The sequence below is a fragment of the Periplaneta americana genome, chromosome 10 (genome assembly GCF_040183065.1).
Source record: "Periplaneta americana isolate PAMFEO1 chromosome 10, P.americana_PAMFEO1_priV1, whole genome shotgun sequence".
In the NCBI taxonomy this organism is placed as follows: Eukaryota; Metazoa; Arthropoda; class Insecta; order Blattodea; family Blattidae; genus Periplaneta; species Periplaneta americana.
This window is the reverse complement of record NC_091126.1, coordinates 17,161,935-17,184,641: the sequence shown is the minus strand read 5'-3', so window position 1 is coordinate 17,184,641 and position 22,707 is coordinate 17,161,935. Positions and strand designations below refer to the sequence as shown.

At 36.9% G+C, this 22,707-nt stretch overlaps 1 long non-coding RNA gene across 1 annotated transcript; it reads left to right on the top strand.

The window, feature by feature from the left end:
• The first annotated feature begins 1,275 nt into the window (after positions 1-1,275).
• Positions 1,276-21,238, top strand: LOC138707478 (uncharacterized). The gene is made up of 2 exons (XR_011334242.1): positions 1,276-1,585; positions 20,231-21,238. It is a non-coding gene; the product is annotated as an uncharacterized lncRNA (long non-coding RNA).
• The last annotated feature ends 1,469 nt before the right edge of the window (positions 21,239-22,707 follow it).

The following is a 22,707-nucleotide window of genomic DNA, read 5'->3' as shown; positions in this document are numbered from 1 at the left end:
ATAGGAAATATTAGCTATCTGTTGAGAATAACTGCGTTCCTACAGCTTAAATACTGTCCGAAATAAACCATAATAAAATTGGAATAATCATTTTGGAACACGTTGTAAAAGTCATTGAACATTTAAAAAGAAAGGAAAGAAATGACAAAAAACGAGTGTCACAAAGATGTCAGGTACATTACTACATTCTCATTATAACATTTACGCATTGTCCAGCAGAACCGTGTTGTGATTGATGTAGAAGTTTCTAGTTTATTTCTTGAAATATTACCCGAAAGAAATTGTTTCCGTTTGCGTGACAGCCCACGGAGTGCCAAGGTCCTCCAGCCACCTGCTGGCCTCACGCCCACATGCCTCAGCAGAGGTGAACGAACACCTAACCAGTACTCACTATAGCTGCTGAAATTCATCTTGATGCTGGCCGAAATATTATTTTAAAATTTCTTTCCCATGAAGACTCGAATCATTCAGAAGAGATGCCGTACATATTTTGGTTAAAGTTTTTTCCTAGTCAGGATTAGGATTCAGAGGTTGACGCAAACCACGTCGAAACTAATCCACCAGGTAATTTACTACCAAAGTTTACAATATTAACACAGAGAAGTAGTAATTACATGTCCAATAACGTTTTTTATTGTGTTATTTTACGACGCTGTATCAACATCTAGGTTATTTAGCGTCTGAATGATATAAAGGTGATAATGCCGGTGAAATGAGTCCGGGGTCCAACACCGAAAGTTACCCAGCATTTGCTCGTATTGGGTTGAGGGAAAACCCCGGAAAAAACTTCAACCAGATAACTTGCCCCGACCGGGATTCGAACCCGGGCCACCTGGTTTCGCAGCCAGACGTGCTGACCGTTACTCCACAGGTGTGGACTCCAATAACGTTCATCAATGATGAAAACATTTTTGCTAAAAATGTGTGGCTTTGGATTATGTGACTATGTCATTCTCATTCCTTCAATTCTTCACCCATGACACAGTGAGGTAACAACAATTACCGTTCCTCACATTAAGTTATGTAACCTTTTTGTGTTTCACGGATTTTATTAAATTCTTCAAGGCATAATTATTATTTGATCTTGGTGGTAAGTCACGATTTTCGAACTGCAGTATGACGGCATGAGGCTTCACGTGCTTAGGCATTGCAAGAATTCGTTTCAGAGAGTCCCGAAGAATTCGTTCCGTATTAGCGGAGGAAAAACACGCTAGTTCTATCGGGTTTCGAATACACTACCAATTATTCCGTTACAACTCTACCAAATGGCTGGACTTGACGCCTCCACGATTGGTTCCGATTTTGAAATACCGCTGTTAACAGAGAATCGTTTAAAATTCGATCGTAAGAAACGTTGAAGCTGAACAATCCGATAGTGTTTTCCTAGGAAGGAAAGTATGTAACCTCGTAGCCGTGGATGTGTGGCACTGGGTCAGACGTCAGACGCGCCCCGTCCGTCCGTCCGTTCGCCCGCGCCTCGGAATACGGAAGCTATGCCTTGTCAGTGTGGTCTGGTCTTGCACTCCGAGTTGATCGCCTGCAGAGGAACGTGTCTTGGATATCCTGTCTACAGTAATTGCAGCAGGTGGGAAAAGTATCCTCTTTTGTCTATGGTCAGTTATCCTCGCTAAGTAATCTATCTCTGGTTTTCTTTTTGGTAAATATATCATTTAAAATTGGCATGACGATGAAAAAATAAGGATCAGTGTCATCTCATGTCTAAGAGTAAAATATTTTTTGTAAATATATTTACTAACTGCATATTTATTCAAATTAAGATATTGAATTAATTTTTAATGAAAAATATTTTTATGGTGATAATTTAATTTAATATTTAATTTATTCTGGCGAAGTTAAGGCCATCAGGCCATCTCTTCCACTTAGCCAGGAACAAAAGCAGTTGATACAATTTGCAGTAATGCAAGTTAATAATTACAGATTAATATTTAAAGAACACTCAAGCACAAGTTGAGTAAAATAATGCAAACATACTAAATAATAATTACAAGATAATATTAGTCTTAGACGTTACACTCAATGAATATGCAAGTGGTAAATGAATCAATATTACAAATTACGAGAATTACAAATTCAACCGTAAATTATAACTATACTACACTGAGGAAATTACATATACAAACATACACACAAAGGAGAATTAAATATGAATGAGGAAGAAAGAAAACATTTTCAGAAAATAGTGAGTCAAACATGTACTAACAATTTGTAGGATTAAAATGAATATTTATAATTTCAGTGATAAAAGTACATACAACAATCATGATAGAATAAAGTAAGGAACGGGAAAATTAAATCTGAAGCTAGGAATTATGTGGCTTAGTACTGGTCACGTGTTTCAATAATTTACTTTTGAATTGCGATATCGTTCGTCAGTTTCCTAGAGGCCTAGGTAGGAAGTTCCAGAAACGAATTGCTGATGCTGTGAAAGAGGAAGAATAGTGAGATGTTTTATGGCAAGGTATAGATAATAAAGGTTATTTGTAGAACGAGTGCCCAGGCTGTGATATGAAGACAAGAAATTAAAACACACTGCGAGATAGTTAGACGAAGAAGTATTGATGATGCGATGTAGGAAAATTAGTGAATGGATATATCTTCGGTCCTGTAATCTTACCATAATGAATGCCATAGTTTTTTTGCACTTCCTAAAAATAACGTGGTCGAATCGTTGTCACTCATTACCTTGATATGAGTGTATGATTATTTTCATTCAAGGCATGAAAACTTGACTAAAATACTGTATATTAATCCATGTAACCATTATATAAGATAGGGACCGATGGCGGACTTTTTTGAGGGCGGCAATGAACCTCCGGGTTCCTTAAAAGCCATTTATATGTAAGTAAACATTAAAGTGTTTCTCATACGGTTAGAGCGTCTGTCTTCTCTGGCGGAGTCCACCACTGTGGAGTAACGATTAGCGTGTCTGAACGTGAAACGAGCGGACCCTGGTTCAAATCCTGATTGGGGAAACTTACCTGGTTGAAGTTTTTTTCGGAGTTTTTCTCAACCCATTAAGAGCAAATGCTGGGAAACTTTCGACGCTGGACCCTGGACTCATTTCGCTGGCATTATCACCTTAATCTCATTCAGACCCTATATAACCATAGCAGTTGAGAAAGCGTCGTAAAATAACCAATTAAAAATTATCTGGCGGAAACCCAGGTTGTAATTCCAGCGAGCCCACGTGGAACTTGCGGTGCACAGTGAGGGTATCAGAGGCAGGTTTTCACTGGATATACCCGTTTCTCTTATCCCCATCCCACTATTCCTCCATTACTTATAATTTGGTTTAACGTAGATTCAACTCAAATTATGTCCCATGAGCAATTTCTGTAACGGCAAAGTGATCTACAGTTTCGGCATTTTTATCCTGGAGGAGGACGCTCGGGACAGTAACTACTAGATAGAGCTAGGAGTCATATGCAAATTCATATGTTTACTGGCCAATTTAAAGTCATGCAATAGTTATTTATGCAACAAGTGGATAATAATCTTGATTATAATGGCATGAGTGAATGTTTGTCGCACTCACTATCGTTCGTGCGACAATTTTCACGAGTGTCATAATAAGATTATCCACGAGTTGGATACAACACTTATGGCATCCTAGCATTATAAATTGCAGGAAATAAATTAAGAAAGAAATTCGGAATCCATAGCTGACAGAGTCTTCATATGTTCGTAACGATTAGTTGCGCCTGGCATTGACAATGAATAAAGAGAAATGATGACCTTGCAGGTTATGTTACAAAATAATGTTCCTTTATTTTGTTAATATAGTTTCCCTGAACCACAGAACTGTTTTATGTGATATTACAAAAGTGATACAAAATTTTTAAAGATTGGAAATAAATTAGCAAGTGTTCCGGTATTACGTCATAGTGAATACTTCATTGCTTTTTTGACACGCGTAGTAGAATGAGCTAATTACGAACGATATTGGATGTAGTAACAACCTGTTTATAATGCTAGGATGGCATAAAAATATTTTATGCTCGACCATGCCGAAATGTAGTAATTATACACCTGGTAGCAGTCCTTTAATGCATGTCATTAAAGTACACCTACTCATTAAAGTACAGGTGTTCAGCCAATAACTTAGCTTACAGATGTTCAGCCAATGACAAGTCAGTTTTGTACCGTTATAAGACCGCAAGTATCGATTATTCTCGGATATGCAATCGAAAGAGAATTAGCGAAAAGTCACGGAGGCTGGAAATCCAATACTGTCGCAGAAGGTTATGTTCTGTTATATAATAATTAGCGTTAATTGTAAATAATATTCAAATAAATTCAATTTGTCATCTCGTTTTTCAATGTCGAATTCAATAACCAAGGTTATATCAAGTTTAACGGGATTACATCAAGGTCAATGACATTATTATTCCTCGGAAAAAATCAATACTTTCGCGTCTGCGCACATCTCACAATTCACCACCTAGAACAAGGTCACTTCCGATCTTGTCAGATACAAATAAAATGTATACATCTGAATAATTTCAAGTTAGAAATATGGTCGAGCATAAAAAGTCGTATGAAACTTGCCTATAATGGTAATTAAGACGCTCGTATGAATATTATGAAATTCGCTTGCGCTCGTTTCATAAATATCCATACTTGCGTCTTAATTACTATCATTATAGACTCGTTGCATAATGTACTATTATACGTGTTTTGAATCTCTGTGATGACGAATATAAAAAATTAATCGTGCATATTTTTGCATTTTCATGTGTTTCTGCATATAATAGACTATTGTACTTATATTGTAGCATATATTCAGAATTCTGTAACATAAACCCCCAATATTGATATTTTGCAGAAAAGAATTTAGGATTGTTTGATTGTCAGCTCACAACATCTTTTTGTTAACTGTACTCGATGACTAGAAATTTCTTTCATATGCAGAGTAGCTGTGGAAAATCCAAAACAAGCACTCCATGCTTTTGTTCAGTCGGGAATGGAGGACATTGAACTACTCCACAACAAGAAGCATTCCAAATCATCCCTGCCTACTTAACTCTAACACCCCTATCCACTTTTCGCGTATTTTCATTTGACACGTCAGCAGTCCGAGTGTCAAGTGAGTGATTTTGTTGTAGCTAAATTGTGTGCGATGTGTGTGAGTGCATTCGTTCATGATGACACCTGCAAAATTATTGAAAGTAGTGGAATCCCTAAAAGAACACGTTTTCTAAGCAAAAGACCCGACTGATGAGCTGACAAGATAAAATTAGACATCGTATCATCAGAAATCCCTGGTTACAGCACTGTGCTCAAAGTAATAAAAGTCTTGTGCCAAGAAAGTGTAGCTTCCTTGAATCTGTATCTTACAGGCTCACACGTTGTGCATTAATTTTTTTTCCAGTAACCTCATGTGATGTTAAACGATCATTTCAGCATTAAAAAACATCATTGTAGGTAATAAAGTATGACAAATGACAACAGAGCCTTTAGAAAGATAGTAAATACTATCTACTAAAATTGGATTTTGCATGTTTTTGCAAATTATTTCCTGTTTTATTATGCATATAAATCCTGGCCGCAGTAATAACTGTTAAGAATCAAGGTACTCGCCAGTGTTGAAGAAAATTGGTGTCGTGAAAAAAAATTCTCATTATACGTTTCATGACAGCAACTGAGTTTCTTTTTTTTTTTAACACGTTACCAATTATATTCACTTTGTAGTTTATTTTCTTGAACTCCTAATTACAAGACATACTGAAGTTAAACCAATCATTTTGACTCACTGACTAAGATAAAAACGTATTTTTCCGCAATACATATAAAGCATTTTGTTATCACAAATATAAGAAATCTGACTTAAATTTGAAACATAATAGCTTAAGTAGGCATAGATGTGAGTTCATAATTTTGCGAAAATTGCAATCATATATAAACCTTCGTATATAGTAATCGCTTTTAATATTAGATTGCTGTTTACAAAAACTGATATTTAAACTAGATGGTAGGATACCGGCTTAGTTCAGGCGGTAGCGCTTTTGCCCACTGATCCAAATCTTCGCTTGGCCGTAGGTTCGAATCCCGCTTGGAGTGACTATCTGTTTAGGAATTTTTTCTCAGCTTTTCTGTGACTGTAAGGGAAATATCAAGTTATTCCATGCGAATCTCTGAGCTCATAATCGCCAAATTCCATTATGCTATCACTAATTTCTCAATGGTGCATAAACATGCAGTTTATACAGCGTCGTTAAATAACCTAATAAAACGGTGATGGAAATATGATGTATTAAAGTGTTTACGTGCCTTAATCACCTGCTGTGGTATGATAGGCATGCTATTATTTATCATTTTGCATTTAAGTTATGCCTACGAGTACCGGTACTGTGTTCACGGAATTGACTATGAATGTGCGGACTTGTATAAATTCGTATAAATAGACAGCGGCTGATTCACCTGGTATGAGTGTCCGGTTGAAATATATCCAAAATAAGAAAATATTTCTTATACCTTCTTCCAGTTTATACCATCGCGAAAGATATCTCTCAAAAGTTTTATCCATGCTCCGCTGAATTGCGTAGATGACCTTGACCGTGCTCGGTAAACGATTTCGACGTCACAGGAGAAGGTTGCATGCATTTTGTGACTAGCCGAGCTAAAATCTGATGCGAGTGTTCAGCATTGATTGGACGCAATATGGAAGTTGGCCACCAACACGGAAAGCATCCGATTCTGGGACAACAAACTGAGGAGTACGGAATTTTTTTCTTATTTTAGATACCTTTCACCTGTACACACTGTATTACCTAGCTATTCATTTATAATTGTATTGTATACAAGTCTCTCGTGCCTTGGCGTCGTGGTCTGAGGCATCCTGCCTAGGACTCGCGTTACGGAATGCGCGCTGGTTCAAGTCCTCATGGGGGAAGAAATTTTCTCATGAAATTTCGGCCAGTGTATGGAACCGGTGCCCACCCAGCATCGGGGAGCTACGATAGGTAGAGAAATCCGGTTGCGAAAACCAGCTATAACGGCCGGGGGATCATCGTGCTAACCACACGATACCTTAATTCTGGTTGGATGATCGTCCACCTCTGGTTCGGCACGTGAACGTGAGGCCAGCAGCCGGCTAGTAGGGCTGGCAACTTCAAGGGCTGTAGCGCTACAGATTATTATTATTATTATACTTACTTACTTACTTACTTACTTACTTACTTACTGGCTTTTAAGGAACCCGGAGGTTCATTGCCGCCCTCACATAAGCCCGCCATTGGTCCCTTTCCTGAGCAAAATTAATCCCTTCTCTATCATCATATCCCACCTCCCTCAAATCCATTTTAATATTATCTTCCCATCTACGTCTCGGCCTCCCTAAAGGTCTTTTTCCCCCCGGCCTCCCAACTAACACTCTATATGCATTTCTGGATTCGCCCATACGTGCTACATGCCCTGCCCATCTCAAACGTCTAGATTTAATGTTCCTAATTATGTCAGGTGAAGAATACAATGCGTGCAGTTCTGTGTTGTGTAACTTTCTCCAGTCTCCTGTAACTTCATCCCTCTTAGCCCCAAATATTTTCCTAAGCACCTTATTCTCAAACACCCTTAACCTATGTTCCTCTCTCAAAGTGAGAGTCCAAATTTCACAACCATACAGAACAACCGGTAATATAACTGTTTTATAAATTCTAACTTTTAGATTTTTCGACAGCATACTGGATGATAAAAGTTTCTCAACCGAATAATAACAGGCATTTCCCATATTTATTCTGTGTTTAATTTCCTCCCGAGTATCATTTATATTTGTTACTGTTGCTCCCAGATATTTGAACTTCTCCACCTCTTCAAAAGATAAATTTCCAATTTATTATTATTATTATTATTATTATTATTATTATTATTATTATTATTATTATTATTATTATTATTATTATAGGCTTATACAAAAGAAGATTAATTCTGAAACGAAAACTCGTTAGAGCCGATTTGAGGTATACTGTCACTTTGTGTTACTTGGTAAAATAAAGATCCGTTAATTTTCCGAGAAGATGGCGAGGCCAGAAACATATGTCATTTATAAGATACAGGACAAAGGTCCTATTAATCTGGTTTCGTGATTATGGAAAAATACTTCTTGTTTGAATTCAAGAAATTGATATTTTATTTGTATCTACAGTAAATGATTTCATTTATAGGCTATACGACTTCTGAGTAATAGTTCAAGAAAATGAACTACAAACTGGTTTCTCATTCGCAACACCGTAAAAGAACCGATGTGTTGCGAAACGCGTAAAATGTTTAATGAGTATTTACAGCATATTTCATATTTCTAACACCGATATTTTTGCATGCCTATGTCCATTAGTCCATTTAAGGCCTTACGGTACGCCGTAAGAGCGTGAAGTCTGTCAGTTTATGAGACTGATGGAACCGTTGCTTCAATTTAGTACCTGTAATAAATCTGTCCACGTCTTTCAACATGTAATTGAGAATTGCAGTGCTAACGAGAACATCCAACTGTTAATCTAAAGACTAAGTTAGCACTGCATAGGAAATAAGCCTGCACAGTTCATTAATTATGTATCCGAATATACAGGGTGGAAGGGGACCGATGCACCTAAATTTAAGAGGTGATTCTACATGTTAAATGTAACAAAACTTTTGTTACACTTTTCCTTTGATGAAGCACCGATAAGCAGGAAAAAAATAGTCTTTGCCCAATGTTTGCAGCACTCTATTGCGGTAATGGTCCGAGAGAAATGGCTATTGCTATACAAGCAGACAGGTAAAAATAATCTGAACGGTTAATGTCTTGATTATTTTTCTGCATATCAAATCGTTTAGCCTTGAATTTAAATTGAATAATTGCGAAAATCGTTAAAATTAATTTTGCAACGCAGCGAACTGTCGCGCGTCATCGACTGAATATAGCAGAGGGAGAGGGGGAGGTAAGGAGTGCAGGCCGGGCTTGGTAGAGTTATTGCAGTAGCCGTGATGTTACCAAATGCTTCATAGAAACATAACGATTTCCTTTAAAACAGTGTATGTTAGAGAAAAAACTTATTTCGATTCTTCAAATCTCTCCTCATAATCCATTACCAGTTTCATTTTGGTGCAGAGGTTACCATCCAGCCTGTATATTGTAAGGACTCATCCTGGGTTCAGCTCTCGATAATCCAAGTAGATTTTTTCATAAAATTACTAGTAGTCGCAATGAAATATACTTTCTCCATAATCTATGGTCCGTCCCAGAAATCTGTGGAGTAGAAAGACGTAACAAGACCTCTGTGCAAGTGGTATGTGGGAGGGCTAGAACCAATGACTGCTGTGGGGGGAGGCATTGCTTGAACGAAGCGAGCAATCGCTTACAGGAGGGGATAATTTCTATCTGAACTCTACTCTACTAGTACCACAGTCTAGTATATACAGTCGCGAAGCTCAATACGTAGTAAATATGCAAACATTAGGTAGTTGCTCATCACTAGGCCTCATTACAAGCAATGCAAAATAGTACCGTCACAAACTATTGTTTCTAGCACCCTCAAAACTCAAGCTTCATGACTGTATATACTGGGTGTTCATTTCAAAGTGTGTCATGACGTCACTGTTGTGAGTCAGCGATTTGAAGCGAGTTTCAGCTTTTATGTCAGAGAAGTTGTCTATATTCAAGGCGTTCAATCTGAACTTGAGAACGTGTACGGTATAACTTGAACGTCGTAGCAACAGATGGCGGTCTGTACGGTCTGTGTGCTACCATAACCTCTTTCGAACTGTGTTTTGCGCGGGCAAGTCGTACGCAGCCTATGTGTTATCATCGGTTGCGTACCGCAACATTCCACAACACAATTCAAATGCTCCGTGGCCATGTTGACCGTCCAAGTTAATGTCTTAATCCTCTCCCCATATCCCGACAGTAAGAAAAAAACTCACCTCAGTACGTGTTTCCAAACAGTTCACATTCCTGCCACTACCGGCGTTACCGTATGTATCGGAAAGTTCTCTTCTGAATGAACGCCGTACTTGCTAGGCAACTTCTCTAGCACATAAGTAATACGCCTCTGCGGAAGTGTAGGAAGATTGAATTCTCTAGGCTCATCGGCTAGCCATATGACGACATACAGCGAGCCATGACGGACTTTGAACTGAATACCCAGTAGTAGACTGTGCTAGTAGCTTCTACTACGAGCATTTCACTCCTTAGCGGGCCTGAGCTGAGAGCTGATGCTACCCGCAATACACTCCGGCACAGAGTGATTCCACCCCCATATGCGCGAAGTTACCCACAGATTCCTGGGACGGACCATAGGTATCAATTTTATCGTTTTCTCAGGAATATAAACACAATAATTACAAGTAGTAACTTGGCACCACTGGTACCACATGTTCGAGGGGATACGGCAAATTACCGAGGTTATCCTTCTTATGGATTCCATGAATTGTACCACAGCTGCAGGGGAAGTATTCATGTTCAAGTTAACGTGACCACTGATCTTCATGGTAGAGTCCAGGAAGCATCCGCGAGAAGGATATGGTTGTTTTGTCTTTTTACCGGACGAATAAGTACAGAAACATGTAGAATGTCTACAAGTTCCATCATTACAGTCTGTGTGGGAGTAGTAGAGTACTGCAGTAGCCCATTCAGCTGCAAAATCTTGAATTTAACACAGAGTATCTAACATTTTAGATCTCGTACAACAGCATTACGCAGAATGACATTCAAAATTTCTAGAGGGTCCTGTGTTTGTTGGAGGGAAGTAATATTTTGTCTGGAGCGAGATGTGTTATTAAGGATTCAATATAATTTGCTGGAAATGGAAAAACGACATAGCGTACGTTGTTATTCCAGGGTAACAATAAGGCAGTACAGTACAGTACCGGTATAGTAAGTTTCAATTTGCGGTGTCCAGGGTGTGCAAAGATCTAACACACACTGTATATGAACTTGCAGATAGTAGATTTTCTAATTATTTATTTACTCGAATATAGGCCTAAGACTCCTCCACGTAGGCCTATACAGAGTGTCTGAAGTAAGCCGTTCATTTCTGTTCAGGCAACCCAAATATCAGTCCAGACATGTGGGATGTACTCGTATTTAATGGTTTCGCTGGCAGAATCAGGGCTGTGTATTAGTGTCCATGTGAATGTCTTTGTGTGATAATGTTATGTTAAACATGTGCAGTCAATCTGTTAATTATTTATTTTCTTTCTGGCTTTGCAACGTTCTCATAATCGCGTTTTATCATTGGATAATGTTTTATTGAGTCATTTGCCTTTCTTATAGTTCGATATTATTTCTTAATGCGTAAGTTGTCTCTAGTCCCTCAGATTAATTTGTTTTGTTCTATTCGGAATAACTAAAGGACATAACAAAACAGTACCTTTAAAGAACAAACAGCGTAGAGTTTTAACAAAATTTACAAATTAATTTAAAGATATTTTGATTATGTCACTCCTAGGGACACTACCGTGAGAACGACGCAAGATCAAGAAAAACGTTAACTTCAGATTATGACAGACCATATTATGCTCTACGACATACCAGATCGACGACAACCCGCATGGAGCTGGACCATTTCGACGAATTCTGCTTGCTGGAACTCGTTATATTCATTCTTCTCTCGCTGTCACGAGTTTCAGAGATTCGAAACATGAATGATCACCGAAGGCAAGATTGAACTGTTATAGGTACTTCTGTGGAACATTCTGATTCATGTGATGTTTCGATTAATTACACCTTTCCGTTTCAAAGTAGTTTTAACTAGAACACTCTAGAATCACCTGGAATCGGAGTTCGAAGCTAAAGTGTACGAAAAGAAGAACCGGGGATCGAATCCTCAATATGAAACAGACATGAAAATACTTCACATTGAACTGAAAAGCCAGAAACTGTACATGCTTGAACAATACGAAATGTATAGACTCACAAAAACATATGCTCAGCACTCAACTAAATTTTAGAACGCACACTCTATTCAACACAACACTAGGGGAGACTGTTGTACCTTTAGCATAGTGCACCTTTGAACATTTTTTGTTTTTTAATTTTTGCTGCTACCTAGAGGACTCAAAATGAAGTAGATTGTAGAGAAACCCGGTAAGTAGCTCTGGTCGTAGTTTTGGTTTGATTTATTGCAAAGTGTGAGTTCCGTAGACAAAAGAAGTTTTTTTAGTACCAAAAGTAAACATTTCGTTCATTGATGTACGTTTTCTAACACAAAACCAGATTGCATTTGTTAATATCTTTCAAGTACGGTGTGTTCCCTATCATCTGGTGAGTTATAACATATTTTAATTTCCATGATTTATTTGACACTTAGTTTTCGGAGCCATATTTGTTTAAACGTGCACCATCTTGTACCTTTGAACACAAAACATCTTGTACCATGGAACATGTTCCAAATTACACGATACTATCGGTTTTTGTTTTTCTTTTATTTTAAGGTCATGTCACGAAGTAAGTCTGGAATTAAAGAGGCCCCCAACTGATTCGGATGCCTTGAAGATAGCTGTTGAAGCAGTTATTGCTTCTCCAGGAAATAAAGTCTAAATCAGAGAAGCCTGCTCTGGTTTATGATTGCAAATACGTTTTAAATATGATGGTCAGTTTTTACAGCTATATTCCCTCCTATATTCCATGTTATCCAACTTACAAGAGTGTATGTTCCAAGGTACATGAACCTCTTCTACCTTTGAACACATTACATATCCCTTCATTTTATTTTTTCCATCCTTAATAGATCTGTAAAACAGGAAAATACATACAGGAAGTTGTAAAGGAATCTTCAATAATTATTTCAAGCATTTTTTCATTTAACAAATTTCATTTCCCAAAATAAAAAAAAATAAAATGTGAAAAGTGTTTAAAGGCACAACAGTTTCCCCTACTAAAAGTCTTACCAATCGCAAACACGCCCTCGCCAAGAGAGAAGAAACCAGAAGAAAGCGCAAAAACTCACTAGAATTTGATAATGATTTTTAATTGATTATTTTACGACGCTTTATCAACTACTATGGCTATTTAGCGTCTGAATGAGATGAAGGTGATAATGCCAGGGAAATGAGTCCAGGGTCCAATGTCAAATTTGTCCAGCGTTTGCTCTTAATGGGTTGAGGGAAAACCTGGAAAAAACCTAAACCAGGTAACTTGTTTCAACTAGGATTTTAATCTGGCCTCACTCGTTTCACGGTCAGGCAGGTTAACCATTACTCCACAACGGTGGACGATAATGACTTAAAATCGCGTCGAAACTAATCACTAATATAATGTACTATCATTTAAACAGTAAAGTTATAAAAGTTGTTAATTTAACAAGTTTAACATTATTATTATTATTATTATTATTATTATTATTAATTATTTTTAGAAATCAGAACTTAAACATAATACTTCTCTGTACACAATCCTGCTGTTTCAAGGAGACAGAGGGAAAAGAAGTTAAAACTTAGCCACTTTTCAGCAAGATGTAATCGATAAATGTTACAAAAGACGAGTTTTTTTTATTAGAATAAGCAATGATCAATGAAATCTTTTACAGTTAAATTTTAACCTCAGCAACAGTACGATGTATTACCGTTATATGTTTTTGTGTCAAGCTTGGGAAACTAAGTGTTTGTTGAAGAGTAAGGATACTCAGTTGTGATTTTACGCTTTGAGTAATAAGCACATGAGTTGTTTCTTGTATATCTTCAAATTGCCTTTACTCGCTCATGAATTGTCTTCGGAACTGATGTTCATTTTAAGGGGAGCAGGTACTGCCTATCTCGACAATGTTAAAATCACAGAATTCAGGTACGCATAGCTCAGAAACTACTTGAGATAGAAAAACTATTTTTACAACACTTATCAATCTTAAAGTCCTCTATTTTTTAAAATAAAATGTATTATTGTATCTTTAAAATTGTGGTCTCAAAAAAATAACATGTGATTAAAATTTAAAAAAAATTAGGTCACAATAAAAAAAATTATCAATTATAGGAATTGAATGTGCTTAATGAAATTATTCTGATACATAGATAAAGGTTGTAAATGTAACATGTAAAAATTTCAAATCTCTATGTTCAATGGTTTCAGAGCTACGCGTACCTGAACTCTGTGATTTTAACATTGTCGAGATAGGCAGTACCTGCTCCCCTTAAGCTGCGATTGTGCGAGATTTTGTATTGCTTTATTAAGTTCCTCATTATGTAAGTTCTTGTGTTGCTACGAAAAAAAATATATTTCGAAATTTTTCGCAGAAATACGCGTTTACAAAATTTAGAATGATTTTGGCCATGTCTGTCTGCGTACCGATTTATCTTAAATTTGGTCGTATTATACATATATATATATATATTGTAAAAATGATTGGGACTTTATTACATATCAAAAACACATAATGGCGCCGAAGTCAGGAATAAAGTCAACGATTTCCTCCGTGATTTCACTTAGCATCTGCGAAAAGAAAATTAAAAAAAAAATCGCAAAACTGAAATTAATTGTTATATGCAAAAGCCAAATTCGCCCAGAGGGTACGGGAGGTTAGGGCCCACACATTTACAGAGAATCTGCATTTAATGGCAATAGGGATGTCAGTCCTCCGTGCTCGCCGCATTTACCACCAAGGAAATAGCCCTGGTAGGCCTACTCATTTCTGTTAGAGGCTGAGTGCAGCCGGAAGTAGGCTATTAGATCAATGGAAAAAATCCATAACCCCACCGTGAATCGAACCCGCGACCTTCTGACTTTGCACCGTTAGGTCCTAACCTCGCGCGCCCCAAAAATTATTACATATTATAGATCTATATTATTATTATTATTATTATTATTATTATTATTATTATTATTATTATTATTATTATTATTATTATATTCCCTGAAGAAGATGGCAGAGCTAGCCGTCGAAAGCTTGGAAGCTAATCTCCAACTCACCTGGCTGAGAACCCGAGAAGAGTTATTCTACATCAAACGCCGGGAAAGCCTCAAGTCATACATATATTCCTTTCGTTCTAAATTAATTCTATGTTTAGATGTCGGAAGATCGCAGGTATATTAGAAAGCAAGGAAGGACGGACTCACTAGCAATGAGTTAACATAATTCTTTTAAAACCATTTCTTACACGTGGAATGCCATTAAATGAAGATATTTTTTAACCTAGAATTAAAAGCAATGAGTGGTAATATAGCACTAACATATCATTTTAACATTAGTATTACTTTTAAATCCCGATTTTCTTAAAACAGAGAAATAATATTAAGTAATTATAAATTTAATAAAAACATGTATTTAATGTAAATTTGTGAGATATTAATTGCATAATAAATTATATCTACGTAAAAATTTTAGTTCATGAAAATGAATTCAAATTTCTCAATTTGGAGGTTATCGAGAATGCTTTCCTTTTTCTGTACCTAATCAAACAAATGATAATACGGCGTCTTATTTCGATGTTTTTCACATAGTTTCATTTATATTTGGACTTGTAATAGTGAATAAAGGAAATAATCTAAAGCCGGTAATCTTCTTGGCAACATAATGAAGGAACATGAATATGTATTACGAAACGCGTAAAACGTGTAATCGGAAAATGTATCACATCCGCGACCCTAATTATTATACATTTATGATAAAACACCTATTTACTTGTTTTTATATTATTAAGTACATCTCACTTGATGATACGTCAGACGAAGAACAATTTTTTGTATATTATCTGAAGACTTATTAGTGTAATACGTTATGTAGTCAGCGATGTATGCAATGGAGGATGAGAGGAACTGTCCGCACTACCCATTATCACCTGGCTTAGTTGCCTCATGAGTGATGCCTTATTGGTTTCAATTATGAGTATCACACCTGTCTTGCCTAAACAATAACTACCGTAGGCCTACTTGTTTTAAGTTTTTTTTAGTTTAATTCTTGAATCTCTTATTTCCACATTCGCTTCCTATTCAGAATAAATTCTTTAGCAATATTAGAATCGGATACCGAGCGATGTGGCCATGTGATAAAGAGCTGGTCTTACATTCAGAAGGTCACGGGTTCATATCTCGATTCCGCCAATCTGATCGTGTTTTTCAGTGGTTTCCTCGATCATAAAATTGGCTCCTATTTACACTATAAGACTCGCGTTACGGAATGCGCGCTGGTTCGAGACCTCATGGAGGAAGAAATTTTCTCATTAAATTTCGGCCAGTGTATGGGACCGGTGCCCACCCAACATCGTGATACACTTGGGGAGCTACGATAGATAGCGAAATCCGGTTGCGAATACCAGCTATAACGGCTGGGGGGATCATCGTACTAACCACACGATATCTCCATTCTGGTTGGATGATCGTCCACCTCTGCTTCGGCATGTGGGCGTGAGGCCAGCAGCCGGCTGGTCGGTCTAGGCCCTTCACGGGCTGTAGCGCCACGGATTATTATTATTATTATTATTATTATTATTATTATTATTATTATTATTATTATTATTTACATTATGAAACCTTCGCTAGATCTCAATCATGGTGGACATGTCTGGTGATATGGCCACTACGTGGCATAGGGTAAACAGACTGGACTGTAGATGGCAGCAATTATTATACAACAATGCGCCATTCCAAATATACAGTCGACGGAATATGCTCAGCTTAAGAGTTTGAAATTCAGACTATGATCACTCTAACTGTAGTTCATGATCTTGAAAAGTATAAAGGAATAATATTTTATTAACTCTTTATAGCATAATATACGGTATATTGTTTGTTTCTGTCACCGATAAAAATTACTTAAATTATAGACAGGAGGGAGTTCTTTCAGGATATTTTGAAGCAGTATTAAAAACGCTACAATTAGCCCTATATAAAAGCTTGATTTGTAGAAAATATGACTTACTTCTCTAGAAGAAATTACAAAATCTAACAACTGTGTCATAATAACTGATGCCCTCGTAAGCAGTGCCAGCCTGTTAGTGATAATTGTGGGAAATCGTAAACGTGTTCTTTCTGAATGTCACATATACTGAAGAGGCGAATGTAGCAAGAGGAAATAGCCTACTTTTTGAACATGCTCTCAAGATGTGTAAAGTGTAAAGTAAACTATGCATAGATTCCAGTTTTTATTTACGCTTCAGACTCGCTGTATCAGGATAGACTGTATAGCTGTATAGGATAGGGCCTTGATTTCCTTCAAACTAATAAACACTACCCACTTCCACTAAAAACTCTAAAACTAACTAGCTAAAACTCTACCTCCTGGGAAGAGTGCTACCCACCCCCTACCTAAAACATCAGTGAATGAACAATACAGTCTATAGGAACTGAATATACTCGTCACTACTGTCGGCTGGGGGGACACGCCGCAACTACCGTATTTGCTCGCGTAATTTGCGCCCCCGCGTATTTTGCGCACCCTAATTTTTAAGGGATTGTTTTGAACTTTATTTTTGTTCCGTGTATTTTGCGCACACATTTTACATATTTTTTTCAGTGTAGTAAGGACTACGTACATATTTTTTTCAGTGTAGTAGGGATTTTCCTTCCCTACAGTCCATCGTAGGTCATTCACCAGCAACTGAAGTACCTGCTTCAGAAAGAAACCCCAAAGTCCCGCTACTTTAACAATGCTTGTCGTTGGTAGAGACAAGTTACCGGTATAGAAAATTAGCCCTACCGTAAATACTTACCTATACACATACTAATTGAGATAAACTCAGAACAGGACCTCTTATTTGAAAAATCCGCATATTTTACGCACCCTAATTTTTCAGTGGCCAAAGTTAATTAAAAAGTGCGCAAATTACGCGAGCAAATACGGTAGTTAATGTTTGTGAACAAAACGCACGGACCAAGTACCTATCCTGATATAGCTACTTTATCCGAACCTTAGTAATTATTTTCTGCAAAGTATGTTTCCGACTGTATCACTTTCTGCTTCAAAACACTTTTGCGCTCGCGTGTGAACAACGCGTGTTGCACGAGCAGTTTCTTCGTAACTGCCTTTATGCCTGCTCTGCGTCAGAACTTTGATGAAGTAATACGTTTATTTTTCTAACTTTTGTGTGGTACAACCATGGGCGTAACTACAAGGTGGCTGAACAGGCAAATGTCCAGGGGTTCAGAAGGTAGAAACCCACCCGTTTTTTGTTGTAATAGCATTCTTAACATTAAATGTCATTCATTTCTGTATATAAAGTGCATTGATAAGTAATATAATGACTCTAAGATTTATGACTTGAAATAACAATAATATGATACAAGATTTAAGTGATATTGATCTCCTGCGTAAGGCTAAGGAGTTCGCAGATACGTACTGCAAACATTTCTTCAGCATTTCCGCGAGAAAATTTAAGTATGTGATCGACATATGATGAGATCTCGAAAGTCACAACTATCAGTGAACTAGCACCTCTTCTTATAGTGAAAAATCACTTCCTTTCATCCAGTTTACGAAAGTTTGCATAACTTTCATGTTGTTTCTGGCCATTCCTACAACTACCAGTGTGGAGCGTTCATTTCCCGAACTTAAAATCATGAAAAACTCTCTTAGAAGCACTGTTGGTGAGGAATGACTGAGAGGTTTAGCACTTCTCTCCATCAAGCAATCCGTGACTAGGAAGCAGGACTTCGAAGAATAGATAACATTACCGAGGGCAAATCTAGAAGGAATTAATTTTAAAGTAAGGTTTTTCCTGGAAACCGCCCCCAAATTCATACTTTTGTCCCCAGCTAAAATCAGTCCCCAATTTTTAATATATTTCTCCAGATTGTCCCTGCTTTCAAACGCGACTTTATTTTATTATTGTTAAGTTGTTAACATCTGAGATTAACTACTCTTTTTATATAGTTATTATTACTATTACTACTAATGTAATAAAGGATTGATGACAAAACTGTTGATAGTTGATGCGTTTGTCTTCATATCATGCTCGTAGTTTTTTTTTAGACTTTTAATGCATACACTGCTTTGCTTCATTCTTACTTCCGGTAAGACTTTTACATTTGGAAACGAAATTGTTTCTAGCAGCAGTAGCATGTTGAGCAGGTAGTCAATTGGACACGCTAAACAAGATGAGTTTTGTATAGTGTAGCCTTCGTGTACCGGTATGTAAAGAGAAAAATGTGAGATCAGAAAAGTAAAACTGTAAATGTGTTTTGATACGTTCTTGAAATATTTTAAGCGTTTAATTAATAACCATACCGCCCTCTATTCATTGTAGCAAACTTTCTTCACCATTATCAGTGGCGGAAGAACTTCTGTTATTGAACACATGACAACAAAAAGATATAAAAGTTCTGCGGTCACTGGTAGTGGTTGCTCTAAACTGTCCACTTATTTCAAAAGTGTTATCCCAGACAAGTATGACATTATAATTGTACTACAAGAAGTTACTTTTGTGATCCATACCATAACACTGTCAGAGTTTTAAGTCTGTACATCTGGCTTAGTGAAGAAGTTCTATGAAACAAAGTTCACGTGTTCCAGGACGAAAGTTGAAAAAAATCAGTTTTCTCAGCTATGAACATGACTTGTTTCGTCTTGATTCTCCATTGTTTTGTACACTTTTTTAACACTCGTATAATCACTGATTAACAATAACTTCTTTCCTGTGTTGATATTATAAAAATACCTGGCTGACTAGTTTCGAGGTGGTGTCCCTCATTGTCCGAAGCTTACTAGGCTAGTGTTTATTAGGCTTCGGACAATGAGGAACACCGGAGGACGACTAAAATATTCGGAATTGGATCCAAGTTCAAATGACCTCTTTTTAATCAAAATTCCTTAAAAATCTTGTCCTATAGAGTCTTTGGAGTTCAGAAACTACCAATGGGTATATAGGCGTCTTATTAGAGGACATCCCCCTCGTAATGTAACTAAAATTATTTATTTACGTATTTTCTAACTTACATAAAGCAACACAAGTAAATCTAAATACTGTAACTAAGCATTGTTTCAAGGATAAGCACTTTATATTGCTTTAAATAGACATATTATATTAGTTTATTTGTATTTCCAATGACCGAATAAATTAAATACATTTACTTAGGTTATTTTATATATGTGCGTTGGAAAATACGTAAATAACTTATTTAAGTTATATTACAAAGAAGGGGGATGTCCACTAAGAAGACGCCTATCTACCCAATGGTATTTTATGAACTCCGAAAGCTCTATAAAATGTTGCAATTTCTTCGTAAATCACTGTACTGTATGTTATTTTATTTTTCAGAATGTTGAACAGGAATTATTAAAATAAATAATTTTAGAAGTCTCTTTTGTTTCAGATAGAAATGCTGACATTATTGCTAATATGGATCACAGCTGTGGATTCATACTCTGTGCCCATACGGTATTCTGCAGGAGCAGCTACTTCTACACAACATCCACTAAACTCCAGGCAACCCAGCCACAGAATATCATATGTAGCAGGACATTCAGTTTCTCAGCCACATTTTCAGTCCTATCCCCACAGTAAGAGCCCTCAGTTCCAGTATCACCCCACTTACCACCAGCCTCAGCCTCCGTCGTCCTATGAACCAGAAATTTCATACACGCCACCACCATTCGAACACTACCACCACCAGCCTGCTTCTCCATCCAAACCGATTTTACTTAGTCAGTACAATTCTTACGCTAACTCCAAACCATATATGCCTAGTAATTACAATTCATTTGTCAATACAAAACCACACATTTTAAGCCAATCCAGTCCTCACTCTCATGATTTCCTCGATTTTCCTATGTTCCCACATAAAGGAGGTCACTCTCATAATTTTCTTGACTTCCCTTTATCCTCACATAAAGGGAGCACTCCAACCTCCTTCTATAATTATCTGTTCCCACTGGCACTGTTAGGAATCAGTATACCTGCGCTGGGTTTAATGTATACATACCTCAGCCGGCGAAGAAGAAGAAGAGATCTTACTTCAGAATTTGATAACTATTTTAGACCAAAAGCTGAAGATTTGGAACGTTATCTGGTCATGCTACAGAAAAGTATTCATCGTTTCCAAGAAAACACACAGAGTTGACCTTATTTTGTTAAGAATAGGTTACTCCAACTTAAATATGATGACACCATCACCCATAACGCAGCTGAATGGTGCTTAATATACTGTCTTGAATATCGTTAAGAGCATTTTTCCGTATCAAAAGGGTTCGAATTAAACTTTCGATCGAGAGGGAGAACATTTTTGAGTGTACCTTAATTATTAATTATACGTATATTATGTGCATGTAATGCAGTTGCAATAATGAGCAACGCATATTTGAATAAAGAAGTAATTTATGTAGATGGATAAGACTTAGTGATGTAATAAATACGCTCGCAACAACGCTGAAACAGGATACGCAAGGAGGAAAGGATAGAACACAACGTGATCATTCTGCATGTCTATGTCAGAATGCTACTCACTCAAGATTTAGCGAAAATGTGTCACTGTTCAGTTGTTTTAAACTTGATTTACCTGTTGATTGATATACCGAGGTATTGGATCATTGTATAACTCAAAAAAGTATTATCGTTAATATAAATTTATATCAATTAATAATAAAAGTATTACAATGACAATTGCTATCTACTGAGTACGGGCATGCAGAGTGCAGAATGGAGTTATTGTTGTTATTTGGTCAACTGTCCAAAGACAAGTCTGAACCTCACAAGTGATATCAACATGGCACCACTTATGAGGCAATTAGGCCAGGAGATAATGGGGTAGGGTGCCCAATTCTTTTCCTCCTCCATTACATATATCACCGATTAGCTACACATTACACTAATCAGACTTCAGAAGAATGGAGTTAGAAGGGAAATTTTAATCCCTTGCAGGGTGAAAAATACATACACTACAATTCACGGAAGCAACTATGAATTATATAGACTTCTAGAAGAGCCAAATATAATTAATACAGTTAAAATAAGCAGATTGAGGTGGGCAGGACATGTAATACGCATGGACCTAAGTGAACCTTGTAAAAAAATTGTAATAACAAATCCTGGAGGTCAGAGAAGATGAGATTGACCGCACTTGCGGTGGATTGATGGAGTGGAAGAGGATGCCAGAAAGTTGGGGTGTAAGAATTGGAAGGCTGCTACGCAAGATAGAGACAGATGGCGACAATTACTAATGGAGGCCCAGGCCCAACAAGGGCTGTAGCGCCAATGATGATGATGATAATTCACGGAAAATCTTTCACGAGAGGGGAAATTCTCTTTCATTCCTCTATTAATTCGAACCCTGGTGGATACTGTTTTTCATAATAATTTTATTGTAAGTACCAGCAAGTATAAACTAAATAAACGGACATAGCAATAAATCCCCTCATCAAAGTACAGTACTGTTTAGAGGAGGAAGAGCTATGATGATGATTAGGAGAAGGAAGAGGAGGAGGAGAAGGAGGAGGATGGCGACGACGTAAATGACTACAATCATAGCAATAACAATACAAGGCAATCTGAAACATTTTTTTTTTATTTGTAAATTTCGATGTGTATAATATTAATGTCTTGGACAAATTTCACAATGCATTTATAGCAGAACGTCACATATTCTCAGCATAATTACACTCATTAGTTTGTTACTTGTTGGTTAAGTACCGGTATGTATTGTATGTAATGTAGGTAAATAATTATTTTTTAACACAGAAAATAATAATCTGCATACAATATTAAACTACCAGTCTTACGTGTAACTTATTTGATAGAAAAAATCAATTAATTTAGTATTTCATTTACTATTTAAGATTAATTTTTTCTCACACA